At 35.5% G+C, this 27244-nt stretch overlaps 1 protein-coding gene and 25 non-coding genes across 26 annotated transcripts in view; 14 read left to right on the forward strand and 12 right to left on the reverse strand.

The window, feature by feature from the left end:
* The first annotated feature begins 363 nt into the window (after positions 1–363).
* On the forward strand, positions 364–478 carry Trnal-caa (transfer RNA leucine (anticodon CAA)). The gene is made up of 2 exons: positions 364–401; positions 433–478. It is a non-coding gene; the product is annotated as a tRNA-Leu (tRNA).
* A 722-nt stretch (positions 479–1200) lies between these two features.
* Trnal-uag (transfer RNA leucine (anticodon UAG)) lies at positions 1201–1281 on the reverse strand. Its single transcript has one exon. It is a non-coding gene; the product is annotated as a tRNA-Leu (tRNA).
* Positions 1282–1663: 382 nt separating this feature from the next.
* Positions 1664–1778, forward strand: Trnal-caa (transfer RNA leucine (anticodon CAA)). The gene is made up of 2 exons: positions 1664–1701; positions 1733–1778. It is a non-coding gene; the product is annotated as a tRNA-Leu (tRNA).
* Positions 1779–2500: 722 nt separating this feature from the next.
* On the reverse strand, positions 2501–2581 carry Trnal-uag (transfer RNA leucine (anticodon UAG)). Its single transcript has one exon. It is a non-coding gene; the product is annotated as a tRNA-Leu (tRNA).
* A 382-nt stretch (positions 2582–2963) lies between these two features.
* On the forward strand, positions 2964–3078 carry Trnal-caa (transfer RNA leucine (anticodon CAA)). Its single transcript has 2 exons — positions 2964–3001; positions 3033–3078. It is a non-coding gene; the product is annotated as a tRNA-Leu (tRNA).
* Positions 3079–3800: 722 nt separating this feature from the next.
* On the reverse strand, positions 3801–3881 carry Trnal-uag (transfer RNA leucine (anticodon UAG)). The gene has a single exon. It is a non-coding gene; the product is annotated as a tRNA-Leu (tRNA).
* Positions 3882–4263: 382 nt separating this feature from the next.
* Trnal-caa (transfer RNA leucine (anticodon CAA)) lies at positions 4264–4378 on the forward strand. The gene is made up of 2 exons: positions 4264–4301; positions 4333–4378. It is a non-coding gene; the product is annotated as a tRNA-Leu (tRNA).
* A 722-nt stretch (positions 4379–5100) lies between these two features.
* Trnal-uag (transfer RNA leucine (anticodon UAG)) lies at positions 5101–5181 on the reverse strand. Its single transcript has one exon. It is a non-coding gene; the product is annotated as a tRNA-Leu (tRNA).
* Positions 5182–5563: 382 nt separating this feature from the next.
* Positions 5564–5678, forward strand: Trnal-caa (transfer RNA leucine (anticodon CAA)). The gene is made up of 2 exons: positions 5564–5601; positions 5633–5678. It is a non-coding gene; the product is annotated as a tRNA-Leu (tRNA).
* Positions 5679–6400: 722 nt separating this feature from the next.
* Trnal-uag (transfer RNA leucine (anticodon UAG)) lies at positions 6401–6481 on the reverse strand. The gene has a single exon. It is a non-coding gene; the product is annotated as a tRNA-Leu (tRNA).
* Positions 6482–6863: 382 nt separating this feature from the next.
* On the forward strand, positions 6864–6978 carry Trnal-caa (transfer RNA leucine (anticodon CAA)). Its single transcript has 2 exons — positions 6864–6901; positions 6933–6978. It is a non-coding gene; the product is annotated as a tRNA-Leu (tRNA).
* Positions 6979–7700: 722 nt separating this feature from the next.
* On the reverse strand, positions 7701–7781 carry Trnal-uag (transfer RNA leucine (anticodon UAG)). The gene has a single exon. It is a non-coding gene; the product is annotated as a tRNA-Leu (tRNA).
* Positions 7782–8163: 382 nt separating this feature from the next.
* Positions 8164–8278, forward strand: Trnal-caa (transfer RNA leucine (anticodon CAA)). The gene is made up of 2 exons: positions 8164–8201; positions 8233–8278. It is a non-coding gene; the product is annotated as a tRNA-Leu (tRNA).
* A 722-nt stretch (positions 8279–9000) lies between these two features.
* On the reverse strand, positions 9001–9081 carry Trnal-uag (transfer RNA leucine (anticodon UAG)). The gene has a single exon. It is a non-coding gene; the product is annotated as a tRNA-Leu (tRNA).
* A 382-nt stretch (positions 9082–9463) lies between these two features.
* Trnal-caa (transfer RNA leucine (anticodon CAA)) lies at positions 9464–9578 on the forward strand. The gene is made up of 2 exons: positions 9464–9501; positions 9533–9578. It is a non-coding gene; the product is annotated as a tRNA-Leu (tRNA).
* A 722-nt stretch (positions 9579–10300) lies between these two features.
* Trnal-uag (transfer RNA leucine (anticodon UAG)) lies at positions 10301–10381 on the reverse strand. The gene has a single exon. It is a non-coding gene; the product is annotated as a tRNA-Leu (tRNA).
* Positions 10382–10763: 382 nt separating this feature from the next.
* Positions 10764–10878, forward strand: Trnal-caa (transfer RNA leucine (anticodon CAA)). Its single transcript has 2 exons — positions 10764–10801; positions 10833–10878. It is a non-coding gene; the product is annotated as a tRNA-Leu (tRNA).
* A 722-nt stretch (positions 10879–11600) lies between these two features.
* Positions 11601–11681, reverse strand: Trnal-uag (transfer RNA leucine (anticodon UAG)). Its single transcript has one exon. It is a non-coding gene; the product is annotated as a tRNA-Leu (tRNA).
* Positions 11682–12063: 382 nt separating this feature from the next.
* On the forward strand, positions 12064–12178 carry Trnal-caa (transfer RNA leucine (anticodon CAA)). The gene is made up of 2 exons: positions 12064–12101; positions 12133–12178. It is a non-coding gene; the product is annotated as a tRNA-Leu (tRNA).
* A 722-nt stretch (positions 12179–12900) lies between these two features.
* Trnal-uag (transfer RNA leucine (anticodon UAG)) lies at positions 12901–12981 on the reverse strand. The gene has a single exon. It is a non-coding gene; the product is annotated as a tRNA-Leu (tRNA).
* A 382-nt stretch (positions 12982–13363) lies between these two features.
* Positions 13364–13478, forward strand: Trnal-caa (transfer RNA leucine (anticodon CAA)). Its single transcript has 2 exons — positions 13364–13401; positions 13433–13478. It is a non-coding gene; the product is annotated as a tRNA-Leu (tRNA).
* Positions 13479–14200: 722 nt separating this feature from the next.
* Trnal-uag (transfer RNA leucine (anticodon UAG)) lies at positions 14201–14281 on the reverse strand. Its single transcript has one exon. It is a non-coding gene; the product is annotated as a tRNA-Leu (tRNA).
* A 382-nt stretch (positions 14282–14663) lies between these two features.
* Trnal-caa (transfer RNA leucine (anticodon CAA)) lies at positions 14664–14778 on the forward strand. Its single transcript has 2 exons — positions 14664–14701; positions 14733–14778. It is a non-coding gene; the product is annotated as a tRNA-Leu (tRNA).
* A 722-nt stretch (positions 14779–15500) lies between these two features.
* Trnal-uag (transfer RNA leucine (anticodon UAG)) lies at positions 15501–15581 on the reverse strand. Its single transcript has one exon. It is a non-coding gene; the product is annotated as a tRNA-Leu (tRNA).
* Positions 15582–15963: 382 nt separating this feature from the next.
* On the forward strand, positions 15964–16078 carry Trnal-caa (transfer RNA leucine (anticodon CAA)). Its single transcript has 2 exons — positions 15964–16001; positions 16033–16078. It is a non-coding gene; the product is annotated as a tRNA-Leu (tRNA).
* An 8489-nt stretch (positions 16079–24567) lies between these two features.
* Positions 24568–27244, forward strand: part of LOC127726553 (probable serine/threonine-protein kinase tsuA) — an 87228-nt gene continuing 84551 nt past the window's right edge. The window contains exon 1 of the mRNA XM_052233944.1: positions 24568–24785. The gene's annotated coding sequence lies outside the window, so the exon portion shown is untranslated. The remainder of the gene's footprint in view (positions 24786–27244) is intronic.

The raw sequence follows: 27244 nt of genomic DNA on the forward strand, positions 1-27244 counted from the left end.
ATTTTATGTATTTGTCAACTGGCTTCGTGAAATAAAAATTTCGGTTTGTTGATTTTGCCCTATATGGTTCCGCTGCAGCTGTTCGAGTGAAGTGTGCGAGTAAGAATGAGGACTTAGGAAGTAAAAGAATGTGAGATGAAAAAAAATGGCCAGATTCAACTTCATTTGGAACCATTTTGAGTAATTATATAAAACTTGCATTGCCAGAAGAAAAAAAGGTTCGAGACGTGGAAAAGAATTATCAAATCATAAAATGCGCCAATACCAAATGTAAAAAATTCCAAAAGGGAAAAAATATTCAGTCACAATGTTTTTGCACCTTAGATGATGGTTAGCTATTAAAATTAGCAAAAATGTTGTCATGTCAGGTTGGCCGAGTGGTCTAAGGCGCCAGACTCAAGGTTAATACCTTCCCATTCGTGGGAATGAGTGTTCTGGTCCACGAATGTGGGCGTGGGTTCGAATCCCACATCTGACACCATATATTTTTGAGGACTTTCTACCCATCATGTATAACATGGTTTCATGAAGGGGTGTTTTGCGAGTTATTTAATGGTTAAACGTTAAGTATGTAGTAAACGCATATACGGAAGAAAAAACATTCATTTTTATTTATTTTTTTGTTTATGTTTGTCCAGATCAGAGTTTCATGATTTAAGTACGGGTTATCATTTGCTGAACGTCCTGTAGAAAATAGCTATGTATACTCAGTTCGAGGATAGATTAAATCCTCAATCATTGAATATGTTTTACATAGTGGGTAGACCGTTAAAACGGAGGAGCGGCTGGTTGTTTGAGCGGGAGAAGAAATTTTGCAATCTTGATCGTTATCTTTTTTCCAAAAAGAACGACGCTTCACATCACGAAAACATGTTTGATTTTTTGCGTTCGTGATTGCATTATCCCAACCACCGTTCAATACGCATGAAGTCCGTACAAATGTGTATAGCCCTGCTGTGTCAAAAATGAAAGGGAAAAATATAGGTGCTGACTTCCAGCATCAAGTGAAAATCGTGTGTTGCACGTAGAGAATTTCGTATTCAGTCGAAATAGATAATCATTCACTATCTTTCAGTTGTAAGAATTCTTGAAAGAATCTTCCGCATTCTTAGCTTTTCTCTCTCTGTCCTCTCAAAATAACGAACAGGGTTAGATAGAGTCTTTGGGAAAGAAAAATCGAATTGGTCGGTAAAAAATTCTTGGCAGCGGTGGGATTCGAACCCACGCCTCAATGAGACTGGTGCCTAAAACCAGCGCCTTAGACCGCTCGGCCACGCTACCTTACAACTTTTCTGCAGATATTTTATGTATTTGTCAACTGGCTTCGTGAAATAAAAATTTCGGTTTGTTGATTTTGCCCTATATGGTTCCGCTGCAGCTGTTCGAGTGAAGTGTGCGAGTAAGAATGAGGACTTAGGAAGTAAAAGAATGTGAGATGAAAAAAAATGGCCAGATTCAACTTCATTTGGAACCATTTTGAGTAATTATATAAAACTTGCATTGCCAGAAGAAAAAAAGGTTCGAGACGTGGAAAAGAATTATCAAATCATAAAATGCGCCAATACCAAATGTAAAAAATTCCAAAAGGGAAAAAATATTCAGTCACAATGTTTTTGCACCTTAGATGATGGTTAACTATTAAAATTAGCAAAATTGTTGTCATGTCAGGTTGGCCGAGTGGTCTAAGGCGCCAGACTCAAGGTTAATACCTTCCCATTCGTGGGAATGAGTGTTCTGGTCCACGAATGTGGGCGTGGGTTCGAATCCCACATCTGACACCATATATTTTTGAGGACTTTCTACCCATCATGTATAACATGGTTTCATGAAGGGGTGTTTTGCGAGTTATTTAATGGTTAAACGTTAAGTATGTAGTAAACGCATATACGGAAGAAAAAACATTCATTTTTATTTATTTTTTTGTTTATGTTTGTCCAGATCAGAGTTTCATGATTTAAGTACGGGTTATCATTTGCTGAACGTCCTGTAGAAAATAGCTATGTATACTCAGTTCGAGGATAGATTAAATCCTCAATCATTGAATATGTTTTACATAGTGGGTAGACCGTTAAAACGGAGGAGCGGCTGGTTGTTTGAGCGGGAGAAGAAATTTTGCAATCTTGATCGTTATCTTTTTTCCAAAAAGAACGACGCTTCACATCACGAAAACATGTTTGATTTTTTGCGTTCGTGATTGCATTATCCCAACCACCGTTCAATACGCATGAAGTCCGTACAAATGTGTATAGCCCTGCTGTGTCAAAAATGAAAGGGAAAAATATAGGTGCTGACTTCCAGCATCAAGTGAAAATCGTGTGTTGCACGTAGAGAATTTCGTATTCAGTCGAAATAGATAATCATTCACTATCTTTCAGTTGTAAGAATTCTTGAAAGAATCTTCCGCATTCTTAGCTTTTCTCTCTCTGTCCTCTCAAAATAACGAACAGGGTTAGATAGAGTCTTTGGGAAAGAAAAATCGAATTGGTCGGTAAAAAATTCTTGGCAGCGGTGGGATTCGAACCCACGCCTCAATGAGACTGGTGCCTAAAACCAGCGCCTTAGACCGCTCGGCCACGCTACCTTACAACTTTTCTGCAGATATTTTATGTATTTGTCAACTGGCTTCGTGAAATAAAAATTTCGGTTTGTTGATTTTGCCCTATATGGTTCCGCTGCAGCTGTTCGAGTGAAGTGTGCGAGTAAGAATGAGGACTTAGGAAGTAAAAGAATGTGAGATGAAAAAAAATGGCCAGATTCAACTTCATTTGGAACCATTTTGAGTAATTATATAAAACTTGCATTGCCAGAAGAAAAAAAGGTTCGAGACGTGGAAAAGAATTATCAAATCATAAAATGCGCCAATACCAAATGTAAAAAATTCCAAAAGGGAAAAAATATTCAGTCACAATGTTTTTGCACCTTAGATGATGGTTAACTATTAAAATTAGCAAAATTGTTGTCATGTCAGGTTGGCCGAGTGGTCTAAGGCGCCAGACTCAAGGTTAATACCTTCCCATTCGTGGGAATGAGTGTTCTGGTCCACGAATGTGGGCGTGGGTTCGAATCCCACATCTGACACCATATATTTTTGAGGACTTTCTACCCATCATGTATAACATGGTTTCATGAAGGGGTGTTTTGCGAGTTATTTAATGGTTAAACGTTAAGTATGTAGTAAACGCATATACGGAAGAAAAAACATTCATTTTTATTTATTTTTTTGTTTATGTTTGTCCAGATCAGAGTTTCATGATTTAAGTACGGGTTATCATTTGCTGAACGTCCTGTAGAAAATAGCTATGTATACTCAGTTCGAGGATAGATTAAATCCTCAATCATTGAATATGTTTTACATAGTGGGTAGACCGTTAAAACGGAGGAGCGGCTGGTTGTTTGAGCGGGAGAAGAAATTTTGCAATCTTGATCGTTATCTTTTTTCCAAAAAGAACGACGCTTCACATCACGAAAACATGTTTGATTTTTTGCGTTCGTGATTGCATTATCCCAACCACCGTTCAATACGCATGAAGTCCGTACAAATGTGTATAGCCCTGCTGTGTCAAAAATGAAAGGGAAAAATATAGGTGCTGACTTCCAGCATCAAGTGAAAATCGTGTGTTGCACGTAGAGAATTTCGTATTCAGTCGAAATAGATAATCATTCACTATCTTTCAGTTGTAAGAATTCTTGAAAGAATCTTCCGCATTCTTAGCTTTTCTCTCTCTGTCCTCTCAAAATAACGAACAGGGTTAGATAGAGTCTTTGGGAAAGAAAAATCGAATTGGTCGGTAAAAAATTCTTGGCAGCGGTGGGATTCGAACCCACGCCTCAATGAGACTGGTGCCTAAAACCAGCGCCTTAGACCGCTCGGCCACGCTACCTTACAACTTTTCTGCAGATATTTTATGTATTTGTCAACTGGCTTCGTGAAATAAAAATTTCGGTTTGTTGATTTTGCCCTATATGGTTCCGCTGCAGCTGTTCGAGTGAAGTGTGCGAGTAAGAATGAGGACTTAGGAAGTAAAAGAATGTGAGATGAAAAAAAATGGCCAGATTCAACTTCATTTGGAACCATTTTGAGTAATTATATAAAACTTGCATTGCCAGAAGAAAAAAAGGTTCGAGACGTGGAAAAGAATTATCAAATCATAAAATGCGCCAATACCAAATGTAAAAAATTCCAAAAGGGAAAAAATATTCAGTCACAATGTTTTTGCACCTTAGATGATGGTTAACTATTAAAATTAGCAAAATTGTTGTCATGTCAGGTTGGCCGAGTGGTCTAAGGCGCCAGACTCAAGGTTAATACCTTCCCATTCGTGGGAATGAGTGTTCTGGTCCACGAATGTGGGCGTGGGTTCGAATCCCACATCTGACACCATATATTTTTGAGGACTTTCTACCCATCATGTATAACATGGTTTCATGAAGGGGTGTTTTGCGAGTTATTTAATGGTTAAACGTTAAGTATGTAGTAAACGCATATACGGAAGAAAAAACATTCATTTTTATTTATTTTTTTGTTTATGTTTGTCCAGATCAGAGTTTCATGATTTAAGTACGGGTTATCATTTGCTGAACGTCCTGTAGAAAATAGCTATGTATACTCAGTTCGAGGATAGATTAAATCCTCAATCATTGAATATGTTTTACATAGTGGGTAGACCGTTAAAACGGAGGAGCGGCTGGTTGTTTGAGCGGGAGAAGAAATTTTGCAATCTTGATCGTTATCTTTTTTCCAAAAAGAACGACGCTTCACATCACGAAAACATGTTTGATTTTTTGCGTTCGTGATTGCATTATCCCAACCACCGTTCAATACGCATGAAGTCCGTACAAATGTGTATAGCCCTGCTGTGTCAAAAATGAAAGGGAAAAATATAGGTGCTGACTTCCAGCATCAAGTGAAAATCGTGTGTTGCACGTAGAGAATTTCGTATTCAGTCGAAATAGATAATCATTCACTATCTTTCAGTTGTAAGAATTCTTGAAAGAATCTTCCGCATTCTTAGCTTTTCTCTCTCTGTCCTCTCAAAATAACGAACAGGGTTAGATAGAGTCTTTGGGAAAGAAAAATCGAATTGGTCGGTAAAAAATTCTTGGCAGCGGTGGGATTCGAACCCACGCCTCAATGAGACTGGTGCCTAAAACCAGCGCCTTAGACCGCTCGGCCACGCTACCTTACAACTTTTCTGCAGATATTTTATGTATTTGTCAACTGGCTTCGTGAAATAAAAATTTCGGTTTGTTGATTTTGCCCTATATGGTTCCGCTGCAGCTGTTCGAGTGAAGTGTGCGAGTAAGAATGAGGACTTAGGAAGTAAAAGAATGTGAGATGAAAAAAAATGGCCAGATTCAACTTCATTTGGAACCATTTTGAGTAATTATATAAAACTTGCATTGCCAGAAGAAAAAAAGGTTCGAGACGTGGAAAAGAATTATCAAATCATAAAATGCGCCAATACCAAATGTAAAAAATTCCAAAAGGGAAAAAATATTCAGTCACAATGTTTTTGCACCTTAGATGATGGTTAACTATTAAAATTAGCAAAATTGTTGTCATGTCAGGTTGGCCGAGTGGTCTAAGGCGCCAGACTCAAGGTTAATACCTTCCCATTCGTGGGAATGAGTGTTCTGGTCCACGAATGTGGGCGTGGGTTCGAATCCCACATCTGACACCATATATTTTTGAGGACTTTCTACCCATCATGTATAACATGGTTTCATGAAGGGGTGTTTTGCGAGTTATTTAATGGTTAAACGTTAAGTATGTAGTAAACGCATATACGGAAGAAAAAACATTCATTTTTATTTATTTTTTTGTTTATGTTTGTCCAGATCAGAGTTTCATGATTTAAGTACGGGTTATCATTTGCTGAACGTCCTGTAGAAAATAGCTATGTATACTCAGTTCGAGGATAGATTAAATCCTCAATCATTGAATATGTTTTACATAGTGGGTAGACCGTTAAAACGGAGGAGCGGCTGGTTGTTTGAGCGGGAGAAGAAATTTTGCAATCTTGATCGTTATCTTTTTTCCAAAAAGAACGACGCTTCACATCACGAAAACATGTTTGATTTTTTGCGTTCGTGATTGCATTATCCCAACCACCGTTCAATACGCATGAAGTCCGTACAAATGTGTATAGCCCTGCTGTGTCAAAAATGAAAGGGAAAAATATAGGTGCTGACTTCCAGCATCAAGTGAAAATCGTGTGTTGCACGTAGAGAATTTCGTATTCAGTCGAAATAGATAATCATTCACTATCTTTCAGTTGTAAGAATTCTTGAAAGAATCTTCCGCATTCTTAGCTTTTCTCTCTCTGTCCTCTCAAAATAACGAACAGGGTTAGATAGAGTCTTTGGGAAAGAAAAATCGAATTGGTCGGTAAAAAATTCTTGGCAGCGGTGGGATTCGAACCCACGCCTCAATGAGACTGGTGCCTAAAACCAGCGCCTTAGACCGCTCGGCCACGCTACCTTACAACTTTTCTGCAGATATTTTATGTATTTGTCAACTGGCTTCGTGAAATAAAAATTTCGGTTTGTTGATTTTGCCCTATATGGTTCCGCTGCAGCTGTTCGAGTGAAGTGTGCGAGTAAGAATGAGGACTTAGGAAGTAAAAGAATGTGAGATGAAAAAAAATGGCCAGATTCAACTTCATTTGGAACCATTTTGAGTAATTATATAAAACTTGCATTGCCAGAAGAAAAAAAGGTTCGAGACGTGGAAAAGAATTATCAAATCATAAAATGCGCCAATACCAAATGTAAAAAATTCCAAAAGGGAAAAAATATTCAGTCACAATGTTTTTGCACCTTAGATGATGGTTAACTATTAAAATTAGCAAAATTGTTGTCATGTCAGGTTGGCCGAGTGGTCTAAGGCGCCAGACTCAAGGTTAATACCTTCCCATTCGTGGGAATGAGTGTTCTGGTCCACGAATGTGGGCGTGGGTTCGAATCCCACATCTGACACCATATATTTTTGAGGACTTTCTACCCATCATGTATAACATGGTTTCATGAAGGGGTGTTTTGCGAGTTATTTAATGGTTAAACGTTAAGTATGTAGTAAACGCATATACGGAAGAAAAAACATTCATTTTTATTTATTTTTTTGTTTATGTTTGTCCAGATCAGAGTTTCATGATTTAAGTACGGGTTATCATTTGCTGAACGTCCTGTAGAAAATAGCTATGTATACTCAGTTCGAGGATAGATTAAATCCTCAATCATTGAATATGTTTTACATAGTGGGTAGACCGTTAAAACGGAGGAGCGGCTGGTTGTTTGAGCGGGAGAAGAAATTTTGCAATCTTGATCGTTATCTTTTTTCCAAAAAGAACGACGCTTCACATCACGAAAACATGTTTGATTTTTTGCGTTCGTGATTGCATTATCCCAACCACCGTTCAATACGCATGAAGTCCGTACAAATGTGTATAGCCCTGCTGTGTCAAAAATGAAAGGGAAAAATATAGGTGCTGACTTCCAGCATCAAGTGAAAATCGTGTGTTGCACGTAGAGAATTTCGTATTCAGTCGAAATAGATAATCATTCACTATCTTTCAGTTGTAAGAATTCTTGAAAGAATCTTCCGCATTCTTAACTTTTCTCTCTCTGTCCTCTCAAAATAACGAACAGGGTTAGATAGAGTCTTTGGGAAAGAAAAATCGAATTGGTCGGTAAAAAATTCTTGGCAGCGGTGGGATTCGAACCCACGCCTCAATGAGACTGGTGCCTAAAACCAGCGCCTTAGACCGCTCGGCCACGCTACCTTACAACTTTTCTGCAGATATTTTATGTATTTGTCAACTGGCTTCGTGAAATAAAAATTTCGGTTTGTTGATTTTGCCCTATATGGTTCCGCTGCAGCTGTTCGAGTGAAGTGTGCGAGTAAGAATGAGGACTTAGGAAGTAAAAGAATGTGAGATGAAAAAAAATGGCCAGATTCAACTTCATTTGGAACCATTTTGAGTAATTATATAAAACTTGCATTGCCAGAAGAAAAAAAGGTTCGAGACGTGGAAAAGAATTATCAAATCATAAAATGCGCCAATACCAAATGTAAAAAATTCCAAAAGGGAAAAAATATTCAGTCACAATGTTTTTGCACCTTAGATGATGGTTAACTATTAAAATTAGCAAAATTGTTGTCATGTCAGGTTGGCCGAGTGGTCTAAGGCGCCAGACTCAAGGTTAATACCTTCCCATTCGTGGGAATGAGTGTTCTGGTCCACGAATGTGGGCGTGGGTTCGAATCCCACATCTGACACCATATATTTTTGAGGACTTTCTACCCATCATGTATAACATGGTTTCATGAAGGGGTGTTTTGCGAGTTATTTAATGGTTAAACGTTAAGTATGTAGTAAACGCATATACGGAAGAAAAAACATTCATTTTTATTTATTTTTTTGTTTATGTTTGTCCAGATCAGAGTTTCATGATTTAAGTACGGGTTATCATTTGCTGAACGTCCTGTAGAAAATAGCTATGTATACTCAGTTCGAGGATAGATTAAATCCTCAATCATTGAATATGTTTTACATAGTGGGTAGACCGTTAAAACGGAGGAGCGGCTGGTTGTTTGAGCGGGAGAAGAAATTTTGCAATCTTGATCGTTATCTTTTTTCCAAAAAGAACGACGCTTCACATCACGAAAACATGTTTGATTTTTTGCGTTCGTGATTGCATTATCCCAACCACCGTTCAATACGCATGAAGTCCGTACAAATGTGTATAGCCCTGCTGTGTCAAAAATGAAAGGGAAAAATATAGGTGCTGACTTCCAGCATCAAGTGAAAATCGTGTGTTGCACGTAGAGAATTTCGTATTCAGTCGAAATAGATAATCATTCACTATCTTTCAGTTGTAAGAATTCTTGAAAGAATCTTCCGCATTCTTAGCTTTTCTCTCTCTGTCCTCTCAAAATAACGAACAGGGTTAGATAGAGTCTTTGGGAAAGAAAAATCGAATTGGTCGGTAAAAAATTCTTGGCAGCGGTGGGATTCGAACCCACGCCTCAATGAGACTGGTGCCTAAAACCAGCGCCTTAGACCGCTCGGCCACGCTACCTTACAACTTTTCTGCAGATATTTTATGTATTTGTCAACTGGCTTCGTGAAATAAAAATTTCGGTTTGTTGATTTTGCCCTATATGGTTCCGCTGCAGCTGTTCGAGTGAAGTGTGCGAGTAAGAATGAGGACTTAGGAAGTAAAAGAATGTGAGATGAAAAAAAATGGCCAGATTCAACTTCATTTGGAACCATTTTGAGTAATTATATAAAACTTGCATTGCCAGAAGAAAAAAAGGTTCGAGACGTGGAAAAGAATTATCAAATCATAAAATGCGCCAATACCAAATGTAAAAAATTCCAAAAGGGAAAAAATATTCAGTCACAATGTTTTTGCACCTTAGATGATGGTTAACTATTAAAATTAGCAAAATTGTTGTCATGTCAGGTTGGCCGAGTGGTCTAAGGCGCCAGACTCAAGGTTAATACCTTCCCATTCGTGGGAATGAGTGTTCTGGTCCACGAATGTGGGCGTGGGTTCGAATCCCACATCTGACACCATATATTTTTGAGGACTTTCTACCCATCATGTATAACATGGTTTCATGAAGGGGTGTTTTGCGAGTTATTTAATGGTTAAACGTTAAGTATGTAGTAAACGCATATACGGAAGAAAAAACATTCATTTTTATTTATTTTTTTGTTTATGTTTGTCCAGATCAGAGTTTCATGATTTAAGTACGGGTTATCATTTGCTGAACGTCCTGTAGAAAATAGCTATGTATACTCAGTTCGAGGATAGATTAAATCCTCAATCATTGAATATGTTTTACATAGTGGGTAGACCGTTAAAACGGAGGAGCGGCTGGTTGTTTGAGCGGGAGAAGAAATTTTGCAATCTTGATCGTTATCTTTTTTCCAAAAAGAACGACGCTTCACATCACGAAAACATGTTTGATTTTTTGCGTTCGTGATTGCATTATCCCAACCACCGTTCAATACGCATGAAGTCCGTACAAATGTGTATAGCCCTGCTGTGTCAAAAATGAAAGGGAAAAATATAGGTGCTGACTTCCAGCATCAAGTGAAAATCGTGTGTTGCACGTAGAGAATTTCGTATTCAGTCGAAATAGATAATCATTCACTATCTTTCAGTTGTAAGAATTCTTGAAAGAATCTTCCGCATTCTTAGCTTTTCTCTCTCTGTCCTCTCAAAATAACGAACAGGGTTAGATAGAGTCTTTGGGAAAGAAAAATCGAATTGGTCGGTAAAAAATTCTTGGCAGCGGTGGGATTCGAACCCACGCCTCAATGAGACTGGTGCCTAAAACCAGCGCCTTAGACCGCTCGGCCACGCTACCTTACAACTTTTCTGCAGATATTTTATGTATTTGTCAACTGGCTTCGTGAAATAAAAATTTCGGTTTGTTGATTTTGCCCTATATGGTTCCGCTGCAGCTGTTCGAGTGAAGTGTGCGAGTAAGAATGAGGACTTAGGAAGTAAAAGAATGTGAGATGAAAAAAAATGGCCAGATTCAACTTCATTTGGAACCATTTTGAGTAATTATATAAAACTTGCATTGCCAGAAGAAAAAAAGGTTCGAGACGTGGAAAAGAATTATCAAATCATAAAATGCGCCAATACCAAATGTAAAAAATTCCAAAAGGGAAAAAATATTCAGTCACAATGTTTTTGCACCTTAGATGATGGTTAACTATTAAAATTAGCAAAATTGTTGTCATGTCAGGTTGGCCGAGTGGTCTAAGGCGCCAGACTCAAGGTTAATACCTTCCCATTCGTGGGAATGAGTGTTCTGGTCCACGAATGTGGGCGTGGGTTCGAATCCCACATCTGACACCATATATTTTTGAGGACTTTCTACCCATCATGTATAACATGGTTTCATGAAGGGGTGTTTTGCGAGTTATTTAATGGTTAAACGTTAAGTATGTAGTAAACGCATATACGGAAGAAAAAACATTCATTTTTATTTATTTTTTTGTTTATGTTTGTCCAGATCAGAGTTTCATGATTTAAGTACGGGTTATCATTTGCTGAACGTCCTGTAGAAAATAGCTATGTATACTCAGTTCGAGGATAGATTAAATCCTCAATCATTGAATATGTTTTACATAGTGGGTAGACCGTTAAAACGGAGGAGCGGCTGGTTGTTTGAGCGGGAGAAGAAATTTTGCAATCTTGATCGTTATCTTTTTTCCAAAAAGAACGACGCTTCACATCACGAAAACATGTTTGATTTTTTGCGTTCGTGATTGCATTATCCCAACCACCGTTCAATACGCATGAAGTCCGTACAAATGTGTATAGCCCTGCTGTGTCAAAAATGAAAGGGAAAAATATAGGTGCTGACTTCCAGCATCAAGTGAAAATCGTGTGTTGCACGTAGAGAATTTCGTATTCAGTCGAAATAGATAATCATTCACTATCTTTCAGTTGTAAGAATTCTTGAAAGAATCTTCCGCATTCTTAGCTTTTCTCTCTCTGTCCTCTCAAAATAACGAACAGGGTTAGATAGAGTCTTTGGGAAAGAAAAATCGAATTGGTCGGTAAAAAATTCTTGGCAGCGGTGGGATTCGAACCCACGCCTCAATGAGACTGGTGCCTAAAACCAGCGCCTTAGACCGCTCGGCCACGCTACCTTACAACTTTTCTGCAGATATTTTATGTATTTGTCAACTGGCTTCGTGAAATAAAAATTTCGGTTTGTTGATTTTGCCCTATATGGTTCCGCTGCAGCTGTTCGAGTGAAGTGTGCGAGTAAGAATGAGGACTTAGGAAGTAAAAGAATGTGAGATGAAAAAAAATGGCCAGATTCAACTTCATTTGGAACCATTTTGAGTAATTATATAAAACTTGCATTGCCAGAAGAAAAAAAGGTTCGAGACGTGGAAAAGAATTATCAAATCATAAAATGCGCCAATACCAAATGTAAAAAATTCCAAAAGGGAAAAAATATTCAGTCACAATGTTTTTGCACCTTAGATGATGGTTAACTATTAAAATTAGCAAAATTGTTGTCATGTCAGGTTGGCCGAGTGGTCTAAGGCGCCAGACTCAAGGTTAATACCTTCCCATTCGTGGGAATGAGTGTTCTGGTCCACGAATGTGGGCGTGGGTTCGAATCCCACATCTGACACCATATATTTTTGAGGACTTTCTACCCATCATGTATAACATGGTTTCATGAAGGGGTGTTTTGCGAGTTATTTAATGGTTAAACGTTAAGTATGTAGTAAACGCATATACGGAAGAAAAAACATTCATTTTTATTTATTTTTTTGTTTATGTTTGTCCAGATCAGAGTTTCATGATTTAAGTACGGGTTATCATTTGCTGAACGTCCTGTAGAAAATAGCTATGTATACTCAGTTCGAGGATAGATTAAATCCTCAATCATTGAATATGTTTTACATAGTGGGTAGACCGTTAAAACGGAGGAGCGGCTGGTTGTTTGAGCGGGAGAAGAAATTTTGCAATCTTGATCGTTATCTTTTTTCCAAAAAGAACGACGCTTCACATCACGAAAACATGTTTGATTTTTTGCGTTCGTGATTGCATTATCCCAACCACCGTTCAATACGCATGAAGTCCGTACAAATGTGTATAGCCCTGCTGTGTCAAAAATGAAAGGGAAAAATATAGGTGCTGACTTCCAGCATCAAGTGAAAATCGTGTGTTGCACGTAGAGAATTTCGTATTCAGTCGAAATAGATAATCATTCACTATCTTTCAGTTGTAAGAATTCTTGAAAGAATCTTCCGCATTCTTAGCTTTTCTCTCTCTGTCCTCTCAAAATAACGAACAGGGTTAGATAGAGTCTTTGGGAAAGAAAAATCGAATTGGTCGGTAAAAAATTCTTGGCAGCGGTGGGATTCGAACCCACGCCTCAATGAGACTGGTGCCTAAAACCAGCGCCTTAGACCGCTCGGCCACGCTACCTTACAACTTTTCTGCAGATATTTTATGTATTTGTCAACTGGCTTCGTGAAATAAAAATTTCGGTTTGTTGATTTTGCCCTATATGGTTCCGCTGCAGCTGTTCGAGTGAAGTGTGCGAGTAAGAATGAGGACTTAGGAAGTAAAAGAATGTGAGATGAAAAAAAATGGCCAGATTCAACTTCATTTGGAACCATTTTGAGTAATTATATAAAACTTGCATTGCCAGAAGAAAAAAAGGTTCGAGACGTGGAAAAGAATTATCAAATCATAAAATGCGCCAATACCAAATGTAAAAAATTCCAAAAGGGAAAAAATATTCAGTCACAATGTTTTTGCACCTTAGATGATGGTTAACTATTAAAATTAGCAAAATTGTTGTCATGTCAGGTTGGCCGAGTGGTCTAAGGCGCCAGACTCAAGGTTAATACCTTCCCATTCGTGGGAATGAGTGTTCTGGTCCACGAATGTGGGCGTGGGTTCGAATCCCACATCTGACACCATATATTTTTGAGGACTTTCTACCCATCATGTATAACATGGTTTCATGAAGGGGTGTTTTGCGAGTTATTTAATGGTTAAACGTTAAGTATGTAGTAAACGCATATACGGAAGAAAAAACATTCATTTTTATTTATTTTTTTGTTTATGTTTGTCCAGATCAGAGTTTCATGATTTAAGTACGGGTTATCATTTGCTGAACGTCCTGTAGAAAATAGCTATGTATACTCAGTTCGAGGATAGATTAAATCCTCAATCATTGAATATGTTTTACATAGTGGGTAGACCGTTAAAACGGAGGAGCGGCTGGTTGTTTGAGCGGGAGAAGAAATTTTGCAATCTTGATCGTTATCTTTTTTCCAAAAAGAACGACGCTTCACATCACGAAAACATGTTTGATTTTTTGCGTTCGTGATTGCATTATCCCAACCACCGTTCAATACGCATGAAGTCCGTACAAATGTGTATAGCCCTGCTGTGTCAAAAATGAAAGGGAAAAATATAGGTGCTGACTTCCAGCATCAAGTGAAAATCGTGTGTTGCACGTAGAGAATTTCGTATTCAGTCGAAATAGATAATCATTCACTATCTTTCAGTTGTAAGAATTCTTGAAAGAATCTTCCGCATTCTTAGCTTTTCTCTCTCTGTCCTCTCAAAATAACGAACAGGGTTAGATAGAGTCTTTGGGAAAGAAAAATCGAATTGGTCGGTAAAAAATTCTTGGCAGCGGTGGGATTCGAACCCACGCCTCAATGAGACTGGTGCCTAAAACCAGCGCCTTAGACCGCTCGGCCACGCTACCTTACAACTTTTCTGCAGATATTTTATGTATTTGTCAACTGGCTTCGTGAAATAAAAATTTCGGTTTGTTGATTTTGCCCTATATGGTTCCGCTGCAGCTGTTCGAGTGAAGTGTGCGAGTAAGAATGAGGACTTAGGAAGTAAAAGAATGTGAGATGAAAAAAAATGGCCAGATTCAACTTCATTTGGAACCATTTTGAGTAATTATATAAAACTTGCATTGCCAGAAGAAAAAAAGGTTCGAGACGTGGAAAAGAATTATCAAATCATAAAATGCGCCAATACCAAATGTAAAAAATTCCAAAAGGGAAAAAATATTCAGTCACAATGTTTTTGCACCTTAGATGATGGTTAACTATTAAAATTAGCAAAATTGTTGTCATGTCAGGTTGGCCGAGTGGTCTAAGGCGCCAGACTCAAGGTTAATACCTTCCCATTCGTGGGAATGAGTGTTCTGGTCCACGAATGTGGGCGTGGGTTCGAATCCCACATCTGACACCATATATTTTTGAGGACTTTCTACCCATCATGTATAACATGGTTTCATGAAGGGGTGTTTTGCGAGTTATTTAATGGTTAAACGTTAAGTATGTAGTAAACGCATATACGGAAGAAAAAACATTCATTTTTATTTATTTTTTTGTTTATGTTTGTCCAGATCAGAGTTTCATGATTTAAGTACGGGTTATCATTTGCTGAACGTCCTGTAGAAAATAGCTATGTATACTCAGTTCGAGGATAGATTAAATCCTCAATCATTGAATATGTTTTACATAGTGGGTAGACCGTTAAAACGGAGGAGCGGCTGGTTGTTTGAGCGGGAGAAGAAATTTTGCAATCTTGATCGTTATCTTTTTTCCAAAAAGAACGACGCTTCACATCACGAAAACATGTTTGATTTTTTGCGTTCGTGATTGCATTATCCCAACCACCGTTCAATACGCATGAAGTCCGTACAAATGTGTATAGCCCTGCTGTGTCAAAAATGAAAGGGAAAAATATAGGTGCTGACTTCCAGCATCAAGTGAAAATCGTGTGTTGCACGTAGAGAATTTCGTATTCAGTCGAAATAGATAATCATTCACTATCTTTCAGTTGTAAGAATTCTTGAAAGAATCTTCCGCATTCTTAGCTTTTCTCTCTCTGTCCTCTCAAAATAACGAACAGGGTTAGATAGAGTCTTTGGGAAAGAAAAATCGAATTGGTCGGTAAAAAATTCTTGGCAGCGGTGGGATTCGAACCCACGCCTCAATGAGACTGGTGCCTAAAACCAGCGCCTTAGACCGCTCGGCCACGCTACCTTACAACTTTTCTGCAGATATTTTATGTATTTGTCAACTGGCTTCGTGAAATAAAAATTTCGGTTTGTTGATTTTGCCCTATATGGTTCCGCTGCAGCTGTTCGAGTGAAGTGTGCGAGTAAGAATGAGGACTTAGGAAGTAAAAGAATGTGAGATGAAAAAAAATGGCCAGATTCAACTTCATTTGGAACCATTTTGAGTAATTATATAAAACTTGCATTGCCAGAAGAAAAAAAGGTTCGAGACGTGGAAAAGAATTATCAAATCATAAAATGCGCCAATACCAAATGTAAAAAATTCCAAAAGGGAAAAAATATTCAGTCACAATGTTTTTGCACCTTAGATGATGGTTAACTATTAAAATTAGCAAAATTGTTGTCATGTCAGGTTGGCCGAGTGGTCTAAGGCGCCAGACTCAAGGTTAATACCTTCCCATTCGTGGGAATGAGTGTTCTGGTCCACGAATGTGGGCGTGGGTTCGAATCCCACATCTGACACCATATATTTTTGAGGACTTTCTACACATCATGTATAACATGGTTTCATGAAGGGGTGTTTTGCGAGTTATTTAATTAATGGTTAAACGTTTATTATATAGTAAACGCATATACGGAAGAAAAAAATCATCGACATTCATTTTATTTCATTTTTGGGGTTTTTTTTTTAGTCCAGATCAGAGTTTCATGATTAAGTACGGGTTATCATTTGCTGAATGCAAGGGCTTAGGAAATAAGATGAGTATGTGAAAAAATACATTGATCAAATTTAACTGGATTTTGAACAATCTGTTCATGTATTAACAAATACAACTTATTAATTATTTTTGCACGATGAAACACATTGGCCATATACATGATATAGTAATCCAACAAATGTGTTAAAAAAATCATAAGTTGTCTACCCTTTACCGGGTCTTTTTGTCTATACTATAATAATGCTGACACGAAGTCGTGGCAACTGTAGATTCATGGTGAAATATATGCTTATTAAAGGAGATGCAGAGGGTATACATCAACAAGGCAGCAGTCCAAAACACAAATAACCAAAATTCGTCTGTAGTGATCAACATACAGTCTTCAACAGTAGACAAGTCTCGATACAGTATGCAAGCTTTAGTAAATCCATAAAAGTTATTCGTCAATTAAACAGAAAGTATCAAACATCTGCCACTAACACCAAATTCAGTAAATAGCACCAAACATCCCCGCCCCATAGAAAAATGAAAATGAATAAAACTTACAAGCAAAATAAAACAAAACGAAACAAATCACAACACAACACAAAGAAGCACAAGACAAAACAAGTTATAATCACAATAACTGAAAGGAAGCTCAAAGTACTTTACCTACTGATCTGAAATAAGCCACCCTACACTCTAATATTGGTGGAAGGACAATTCATAAACATGCGTGTTGGCTTTATGAATGATATTATCGTTAAACTGCTGGGTGCCACTTTTCATTAAATTTCTGCATGGGGAATCATACTTCATCAAAATCTGTATATTTGTGATAACATTGATTAAAAATATTTTGAATATTTTATGCATGATATTTTTTATCAATGCTTTAAATTTTGTTCTAAGAATGGAAATATTACGTGCATTGAAATCCGAGATGACAATGCAAAGACGAGCTCATCGAACTAACTGACAATATGCACACGTCATAAGAATAAGACGAGGGTACGTCGCCATCAAGAAAGGAAGATTTACGATAGAAAAAGGGAAGGTAGTTCCGCTTATCATAACTATGGGTATAAAAATCGTCATCAGAGATTCTAATGTTAAGGTATAAAAAAGACATTGTCACCATTGATTTTTGACTTATTAAGAATACGTTGAGGATGACAAAGAGGAAGGGTCAACTTGTGTTTGATTCACAGTTACAAAATATGAAAATCGTTTAAACTAAGGACTTACTGATATTCGAATATAAAAGCCTATATAATATTCTATTGCAAATTAGCGCCAAATTTACTTATTTCAATAAAATAAAATTCAATGCTTCATATTGCTTAAGTGTTGGACTTATAAACTGTCAATTGTCGTAGTATCTTTCATAGAGTAATGTCATAGTTGTAAACGATTATTTACAAAGTGTGGTATATATATACTCCTAACAACAAAATTATCATATTTAAATTTACCTGTGTACGTTATTTTATTTAACGCCATTTTGTCCAAGGTTATAGTTGTCTTTTTGACATTGTTTTAAATCCCCCTTTTTTATTTAATATTGTATTTATATTCTGTCATAGATCAAATTTATTCGTTCCATGTATGTTTACTTGTTTTTGTTAATATGTCTTTTTGATTGAGTTAAGCCATTTCAATTGATGTTTTAGTGTGTCTTTCTATCTTGTAATGTTACACTACTATTTCAGGTTAGGGTGAAGGTTGGTGCCTGTTAAAACGTTTAAACCCGCTGCATTTGTTTGCACCTGTCCTAAGTCAGGAACCTGTTTCAGTGGTTGTCGTTTGTTGATGTGGTTGTTAAGTCAGTGTTTCTCGTTTCTCGTTTTTTATATAGATTAGACCGTTGGTTTTCCTGTTTGAATTGTTTTACACTAGTCATTTTGGGGCCCTTTATAGCTTGCTGTTCGGTGTGAGCCAAGGATCCGTGTTGAAGGCCGTACTTTGACCTATAATTGTTTACTTTTTACACACTGTGTCTTGGGTGGAGAGTTGTCTCATTGGCACTCATACCACATGTTCTTATTTCTATTGTCAAAGAAAAAATTTGGAAATTATCCGATAGTTAAAAGTTATGTTATGTATTAACCTAAATAACGAAAGTATACTAAATTTTATTTTATTGTAAATGTTTTTTATATAAACTATAGATATAAGAAGATGTGATATAATTGTCAATGAGATAACTTTTCACCAGGGATCAAATAACGGGATTGTAAACAACTATACACGACCTTCAACAATGAACAAAACCCATACTGTATAGTAAGCAATAAAATATCCGGCATGACAAAATGTGAACAATTTAAAAGAAAAGATTTAAGCTACAATATAATAAACAGGAAATGAAAATGGCAACAACTAACGACAACCAACGGGTAACAGGTAGGCTCCAGACTTGGGTCAGACACAGACTGATATGACGGGGTTAAACATGTTTGCGAGTGCCCAACTATCCTCCTAATCTTGAACAGCATTATTACAGCACTATACATAAGATCAAAAATTGTAAAAATCAGTTGGAAAGGGCTTGATTCATTAAATCGTAACTAAGCACAACAAAAATTAACGGAACGACAAAAGACACAAAATACTGATCTAACAGTACTCGCAGTTACTGATAGCCAGTTCAAAGCCCAATTTCAAATAATACATAAATTGTTTTCCCAGACTAAAATACCAATACACTCTAAAATGTGTTTAAACGGTAATAACTGTCCTTTCCTAGATTTTGATATTTCAGTTTACACGGGAAACTCTACATTGTATCGATCTGATGAGTTAAGTCCTTTTCAACTGATTTTTATAGTTTGTTCTTATGTTGTACTGTTACACCATTTTGCGGTATGGGTTTTACTCGTCGTTGAAGGCCGTACGGTGAACTATAATTATTAATTTCTGTGTCATTTTGTCTCTTGTGGAGAGTTGTCTCATTGGCAATTACACCACATCTTCTTATTTTTATATTGACTAAATTACGGACAATGATTTACCGTATAAAGGGAGACTGAGTACATTGGAATAAAATGTACTCATGCAATAAAGCATGAATGGCGGATTTAGAAGCGAAGGCACCCCAATATGAAGAAACAAATATGGTTTGATGTACGGATATTTCAAAAAAGATGTACGCATCGCGGTTTTATGATAAAAAAAGTTGTTTTTTTTTTCTCCCTTTCACCAGTCGTTTGTTGCTGTAGATCATATTTGTTTTTCGTTTATTATTTTGTACATAAATCAGGTCGTTAGTTTTCTCGTTTGAATTATTTTACATATGTCATTTCGGGGCCTTCTATAGCTGACTATGCGGTATGGGTTTTACTCATTGTTGAAGGCCGTACGGTGACCTATAGTTGTTAATTTCTGTGTCATTTTGTCTCTTGTGAAGAGGGGCAAGGGGTTTAACTGTTATGCTGTTTTGGGGCAATTTAGTTCTTTGTTATCTGTTATTCTGAAAATATATTTGCTGTTAGCTGTTATTGTCTTTTTCCTTGTTAGCTGTTATAGGACTATTATTTTTTTTTGTTATCTGTTATTGTGAGAATGCATTTGCTGTTAACTGTTATTGAAAATTGAAATGTTAGCATTTTGGCATCCAATCTTCAGTAGAAATTGAAGATAATTTAACATTGTGACTTGGATGAAGAGTTGTCTCATTGGCACTCATACCACATCTTCTTATATCTATTAGGGTCTTTCCACTGGCACTGTTAATATGGTGGTCCCTTATTTGCAGAAGGATTCCAGTAACATACATCACATAAACAAAAAAAACAACAATCGGATCCTTTCCAGTATATATTAATATTATCATTTGTAATAAATCCTTTGTCTTTGAACATGTATTTAGATTATCATTTTGTACAAATTATAATTTGTATTTTGACTTTGTACAAATACTTTTTTGTAACAATTTGTACAAAATTTGACTAAAATTTACTTATAACTTGTAAAATAACTTATAGTATGAATTTTGTTATAAAAAAAACATCGGTACACCCTATAGAATTTTTATTCAATGACCACATAATAAACCTTATGTTGTACTGTTACATCACTGTCACAGGTTAGGGGAGGGTTGGGCGCCAACTAACATGTTTAACCCCGCCACATTCTGTATGTGGCTGTCCCAAGTCAGGAGCCTGTAATTCAGAGGTTGTCGTTTGTTGCTGTGTTACTAAGTTTTTCGTTCATTATTTTGTAGATAAATTAGGCTGTTAGTTTTCTCGTTTGAATTGTTTTACATTTGTCATTTCTGGGCCTTTCATATCTGACTATGCGGTATGGGTTTGCTCATTGTTGAAGGCCGTTTGATGGGCTATAGTTGTTAATTTATGTGTCATTTGGTCTCTTTTGGAGAGTTGTCTCGTTGGCAATCATACCACATCTCCTTTTATACTTATTTACAAAATACAAAAATAGTTCTGTATCATTTGTTTGAGCATGTGAGTGAATTATGGCTTTAGGAATTACACAACATCTTTTGCATTTAGCATTTACATTTAGAAGCGCTGCTCCCCCTCTTTGCATTTACATCAAAGAGGACCCTGACCACCAGTTTTTTTTTAAAGCTTTTTACCTGCTTCACATAGCGAAAGTTGAAGCTCAGAAACTGTTGATGCAAACCAAGATGTGCTTTTTACAGATTCAATTTAATTTCTCGACAAATATCCTTTTAAATATCCTATAGCTGTTCCAATGCGGTACCCAAATTCTCCATGTTCAATAATATCACAAAAGACGCATGATTGGTGTTTTACTTGGTGTCATCCAAATTGTCACTCGAGCCAATTTCTATTATACTATCAGAATAGTCATCATCATCATACTTTATTTCCTCCTATAGGAGATTGACATAAGACAAAATGCATATATTATGTACAATTATAAAGTTTTGAAATCACAAAATTAGAAATGTCACTTAATATTTTGAATGGAAAAGTATTTACAGTTTACAGTATTTTAGGAAGGAAAATCCTTCGTTAAAGACTTTCAAACGATGCTCTGGTGTTAAAATGTCACAGAGATCTTCCTGATTGCCAAGCAGAAAATCCGAGAAGCTCTCGTCCGATTTTAAAATCCATTATGTACACTAAATTGTCACTAGTCAATTCTGTTAATCTGTTTTATAGTGAAAGTCTCTGTAATTGAAGCTCTGTGCACATACATATTTGGTGGTTCAGTATATCTTGAACAAAGTGTTCACACAATTTGCAATTTCCGCTAGTCGGGGAGGTAGTCCAGAGTTAAGCTATATGTTTCGCGGTTAAAAGTCTGCCATTAATTTTTGCATATTGCCACAGGAAATCGTAGTTATTGTTTTCAGACCAATTTCTATTATATTATCAGAAATAACTGTAACTGGCATGCATGTATCAATTACATTTCCTGTCTACATCTGGGTATTTTTGTATTTTATAACTAAGGTTTTTTTTTGTGGTTATTGAATAAAAATTCTATAGTGTGCATCAATTTTTTTTATAACAAAATCCATACTATAAATTGCTTTTCAGAAAAAAACGTTCTAAAAATCAAATTAATATATGGGGTCACTGGCTTCATTTTCTTGAAAAAAAAAACAACACAAAAATTGATCTATCAAATGCCCTTGATTTTAAAATATTCCTTTAACAAAAACAGAAACTAGTAATTTTGTTCAGAAAATTTCAATATCCGTACTATAAATTATTGTACAAGTTTTAAGTGAATTTAAGTCGAAATTTGTACTAATTGTAATTTGTACATGCACTTTTTCTACAAATTACAATTTGTACAAAGTCAAAATACAAATTATAATTTGTACATTTTTTTTGTACAAAGCATAATTTGAACAAAATTATAACTTGTACACAACATATATAAAAGACGTTTATGTTAAGGTCGTATGGACCTAGGCCTATCCTCATCAGGTATCCCTAGTATAGCCATATGATTTCCTTTTTCTTGATATTAAGAATTATCTGAATTTGAATTATACGTATTATTATATGGGCATAATATTCCTTGTACCCCCATGCGTACATATTAAATTCAAATCAATTATTAATATAACAAAAAGGAAAACATATGGCCAGGGATACCTGGTGAGGATCATAATTAAAATGTATATATATATAAAATGTAGAGAATCATGATATCTTGATATCTGTCTGTGAGTTAGTTGATGAAGACAAAATATAACTTGAAAGATAAATATTTAAATCAGGCTTTCTGCACTAGGCACGAGGTTGTCATGGTGGGGTACAGGACACATCGTATAAGTTCTATTACCTTTCTGTTTGTGATATTTCTTGATTAAACTGGTAATATTTTATCTTTTCGTAATATGTGCAATTTGGCATGTCAATTAGCATTTCCCTTGGTGCCTCTTGCAGTTGTGTCACTTTAAATAGTACTGACTCCTCTGCACCAGGCACGAGGATGACATACCAGTTATGTGCAACTTCTTACAATATCTTACCATATCATTAATCATGTTAATGTCCCGATACACATTTTAATATGCATCCGCCATGCCATATAGCACCGTCCCTTGGTGCCTCCTGCAGTTAAGCTAGATATATTTAGCCTACTCACAGAATTCTTTTTTTTTGTTACTTTCTAGAGGTCTGCCTGAGACGAAGGTTTTAAATATACTCCTATATATATACGAATATGTGAAAACTATTGTTTCTTATTTGTGTTTGTAACTATGTATACTGTATTGTTTATTATATTTGTAAAAATAATATTATAATGATATTATATTATGCTCCTTGTGAGCCCATTTGATGGAAATAAAGCATCTTCTTCTTCTTCTTCTTCTATATATATGTCTCTGTTAAGGCCTAGCTAGGTCCATACAACCAGTTACATGTATATAATAAGATCTACTGGATTGGTCGTGGACCGTACTGATTTTAATATTGCATTTACTGTTGTCTGTTTTATCCCTTTTCAATTCCTTGTTATCTGTTTTAAGCCAAATCAATTCACTGTTTTGCTGGTATTGGAACCCCCCTTGCCCCCCCCCCCCCCTTCTGTGAAGAGTTGTCTCATTGGCAATCATACCACATCTTCTTATTTTTATACAAACCATTATTTTCGTTTGTTTAAATAAATGGAGAACGTGTCCATGGGACACAGATGATGCCCCCGCTTGTGTATAAAGTTATAAAGGAGCATGACTCGAGAACGGTAAAAGTGACGCCACCCAAATTCGAACTTGATCTGTGTTGTGTGGTAATAAGCATTGTGTATAAGTTTAATAACATTTGGTTGAGGCAAACTTAAGTTAGAGAACGAAAACCAATTTCAGGACATACGTACGGACGGGCGGGCGTACAGACGGACAAGGGTAACACTTAATGTACCTCCGGAGACGGCGGGGGCATAAAACACGTTTTAACCAGAGACATTTGCAAAGCCTCTCTTTCTACCTGTTTCTAAGTCTTGTACAAATAAAATTTATATTTCGAGACAATGTGTGGTTATTCTATATGTATATAAGTATGTCATATATTAAGATATTTTGGAGGAGATGATATTTTTTGCAAATTTGAAAGTAACTAAGGTACAATATTCTTAATGGTTCAGTATTGTTATAAAATATAACAAAACAAATGTAATAGAAATAAAAAATAATCACAAATTTGTATTACATGTACATAATTCTAGTTTTTCTTGAGAGCTAGGCTATTTCGTAGCCAAGTTCATATAAATGATTAACCCCCTTTACAATAATTTTAGTTATGTCATACTCGTTAATTAAATATAAACATAAATGTAAATTTTTCCTCAGTCAGACATTTTGTTGAAAAAAGGGACTATATTCTCTACTTCATGAAAAAGTTTTTGCCTACGCTTTTCCACTAAGATCTTACTATGCAAATCCTTGGTTTTTTTTTATAAAGTTTGACATTTTAAAGCAAAATGATATTCATCTTCAACCCTCTTTTTACAGAGAGGACATAATCTTTTTTTCAAGGGGTAATTTACGGTGTCTACTCTGTTCAATATTTAAATTAATATTACTTAATCTTATTCTAATAAAATTATATATCATTTACAGGTCTAAATCTATTAATATTTTTGTTTTCTAATTTATAATCATTTTTAGGGTTATTTTGGTCATTAAAAAGACAAATTCAGAAAATGTGGGTTTATACATCAATGCAAGGAGTTCAATAGTAATCCTTTGTAAATGAAACAGCAATCCAAGCGACATAAAAACTTCTACGACCTTTCCCTTATTTGTGCCTCTTTACATTTTACCTGTGATCGTAACCGGATATTGGTTTTCACTGTCAAGCATGTGATCATGCTTTTAAAATCACAGAAGCGTTTTAATGGCGATATAAGGTGCGAGTTGTTTCTCACCTGTGAAATGATCATGTAGTGGATTTTAATACGAATATTAATTCTTTTTTCATCTATGTCGTAAGAAATTAATTGTGCCGATTTTTATTAGTGTGGATTTGTAATTAATATAAAATATGAAGACGTTTGAACAGAAAATCGAAAACATAACGGTAGGTGCATTTGTATTTTATTCCTTGTTTTTCTGGAATATTTAAATGTCTAGTACTATGATAATGCCTTTTAAAAGTATTTGAGACTGACAGTCGATTTAAATGTTGAAAACGTACTGCCAGTGTACAAATAGAAATCATTAAACAGATAACATTGTTATATGTAAAAAAAAACAAGATCAGAAAATGTGACAAAAAAGATTAAATACAGTATAATATGATAATTTATATTGGATTTAAACGAGTATTTCTATGAAGAATTAAAAAAAAAAAAACACCTTGTTTTGTGCAGTTTGTACAGTTAAAATCGAAAGCAAAATTTACAGGGTTATTTAGAAAATAAAATTTACTTTTAAAATTAATAAAGATTTTCTTATAATATTTACATGTATATATACCTAATATTAGTTCGAATATGTACATTGTACAAACATGCAGAATTTGTTTATGCAAGACTTTTTTCCGTTACGTTTTGTATTAATGATTTATATTTGTTCATTTTGTTGAAATCACACATTTGAATTAAAAAAAAACGTAGTAGGCTGTAGCGTTACTTTTTCAGATTATATATCACATGTACAGGAAATAAAATTTTGATGAGACAGATTCTTTTGAAAGCCGAGTGACTACTTTTTTTTATTTAAAAATCGTATGAAAGTATTTTTTTTGGAAATAACTTAAAAAGTCTATTTCAATTTTTATAGATTTATGCCATTTTGAATATTCCTAACACTTTGTAAAATTCTTAATTTATAACTCTTACTCATTGGGTTTGTTGTGCCTAATCTGTATACAACTGAAATTATGGAAGACAATACATGCATGACATGATTATTTAATGAAGTGATTTTACTGAAATAAATTTTTGTTTGTTTCTGTCTAATACATTGTAAATGAGGGACGAAAGATACCAGAGGGACAGTCAAACTCATAGATCGAAAAAACAAACTGACAACGCCATGGCCAAAAATAAAAAGACAAACTGACAAATAATAGTACAGATGACACAACATAGAAAACTAAAGACTAAGCAACACAAACCCCACCAAAAACTGGGGGTTCACCTGTAATCAGAGTCAAACAATTGAGCTTAAAGTATAATTAAAGTCAAAATTATTTTGGTTAGCAGCATTCTCATATACAGTGTATATATTTTGTATTATATAGAGTCTGGTTCCAATCTTGAGAAAATTGTCACAGGAACTCTGAAGAAAAAAAATCCAAATATTATATGCATACATACATGTATTAAATAGTCACTAAACATGCTAAATTGAATGGTCACAGCAGTCTCAATTTTTTTAAAATTTGTTGCTCCTAGTTATTGAAGAAAATATTTTCAGCGAAGTGCATTTCACTCCTGTCCTGACATCCAACAACAATCATGACAATGCTGGAATCTTTCATCATTTATAGGTACATGTATCTAATTAAAAAATTATTTTCATAATTGCTTGATCATGTTTATATCACCTGGGACCAGTACAAATTGATTCATCCCAGACATCACCTATATTTACAATTTTTCTCGAAACAATTATTGGGGTTGGTAGTAGGAGTGTCACATTTCTAACTTCACCAGACATGAACATGATGAAACAGTGTGTCTTTACCAAGTCCGTGAGACCAGTTGAGTTCCAGTGTTCTACAAACATGCATCATTTTACTCTGAGTTTGCTATTTGTAATCCACATGATCTAACATCAGTTATTCAAATACATTTGTGTACATGTACAATTGATATAGCAGATACGTGTTTCTATTGGTGAATTTGAAATGTTTGAACATACAATTATCAGATGATTCCTACTTTTTTTTAAACAGATACAAAATACACTGTTTTGCATATAGGCAGATCCATAAGCTTATGGCAAATTATTTATGTTATTTCAGAACATTTTTCTGATTTTTTACTGCCCCAACCTTATTTTAGTTTGGGCCCCTCTGGTCCCATCTTGTTGAAAGTTGCTCAAGATGATCTTACTTTCATATTTTTTTTACGTCTGATAGTGTTTTATGTACATGTAGTAACCTAAGAGCTGCAGTTTGCTTTCCATGTTATATTTTGTCAACTTCTATTCAATAACAAATTTCTTTTGGACAAACACTAAATTTTTGATTTATACAAATGTAATTTGTTGAAGATGAGAATAAGCCAAAGGACTAACACTCAAACATGTTATTTTTAATCGGAAAGATTGGTTAACGAAAAGAGAAGTGTAAACAATGCAGAGAGATTAAATATCAACATGTGTTCAGTGAAATTTAAATGTCAATCTAACATATATATCACATTAGGGATATTTTTAAATGAGTATCAATCAGTACACATGCAAGGGTTTCAGATTTAGTGTTTAGAGGTATAAACAGTTAGATAAACCCACCTTTTGCAATGGCAAAATATAGTTTTCACAACATGGACATGATGGTATACATGGTATAGCTAATCTTTTTGGATT

The sequence above is a fragment of the Mytilus californianus genome, unplaced genomic scaffold (genome assembly GCF_021869535.1).
Source record: "Mytilus californianus isolate M0D057914Y unplaced genomic scaffold, xbMytCali1.0.p SCAF_18, whole genome shotgun sequence".
Lineage (NCBI taxonomy): Eukaryota > Metazoa > Mollusca > Bivalvia > Mytilida > Mytilidae > Mytilus > Mytilus californianus.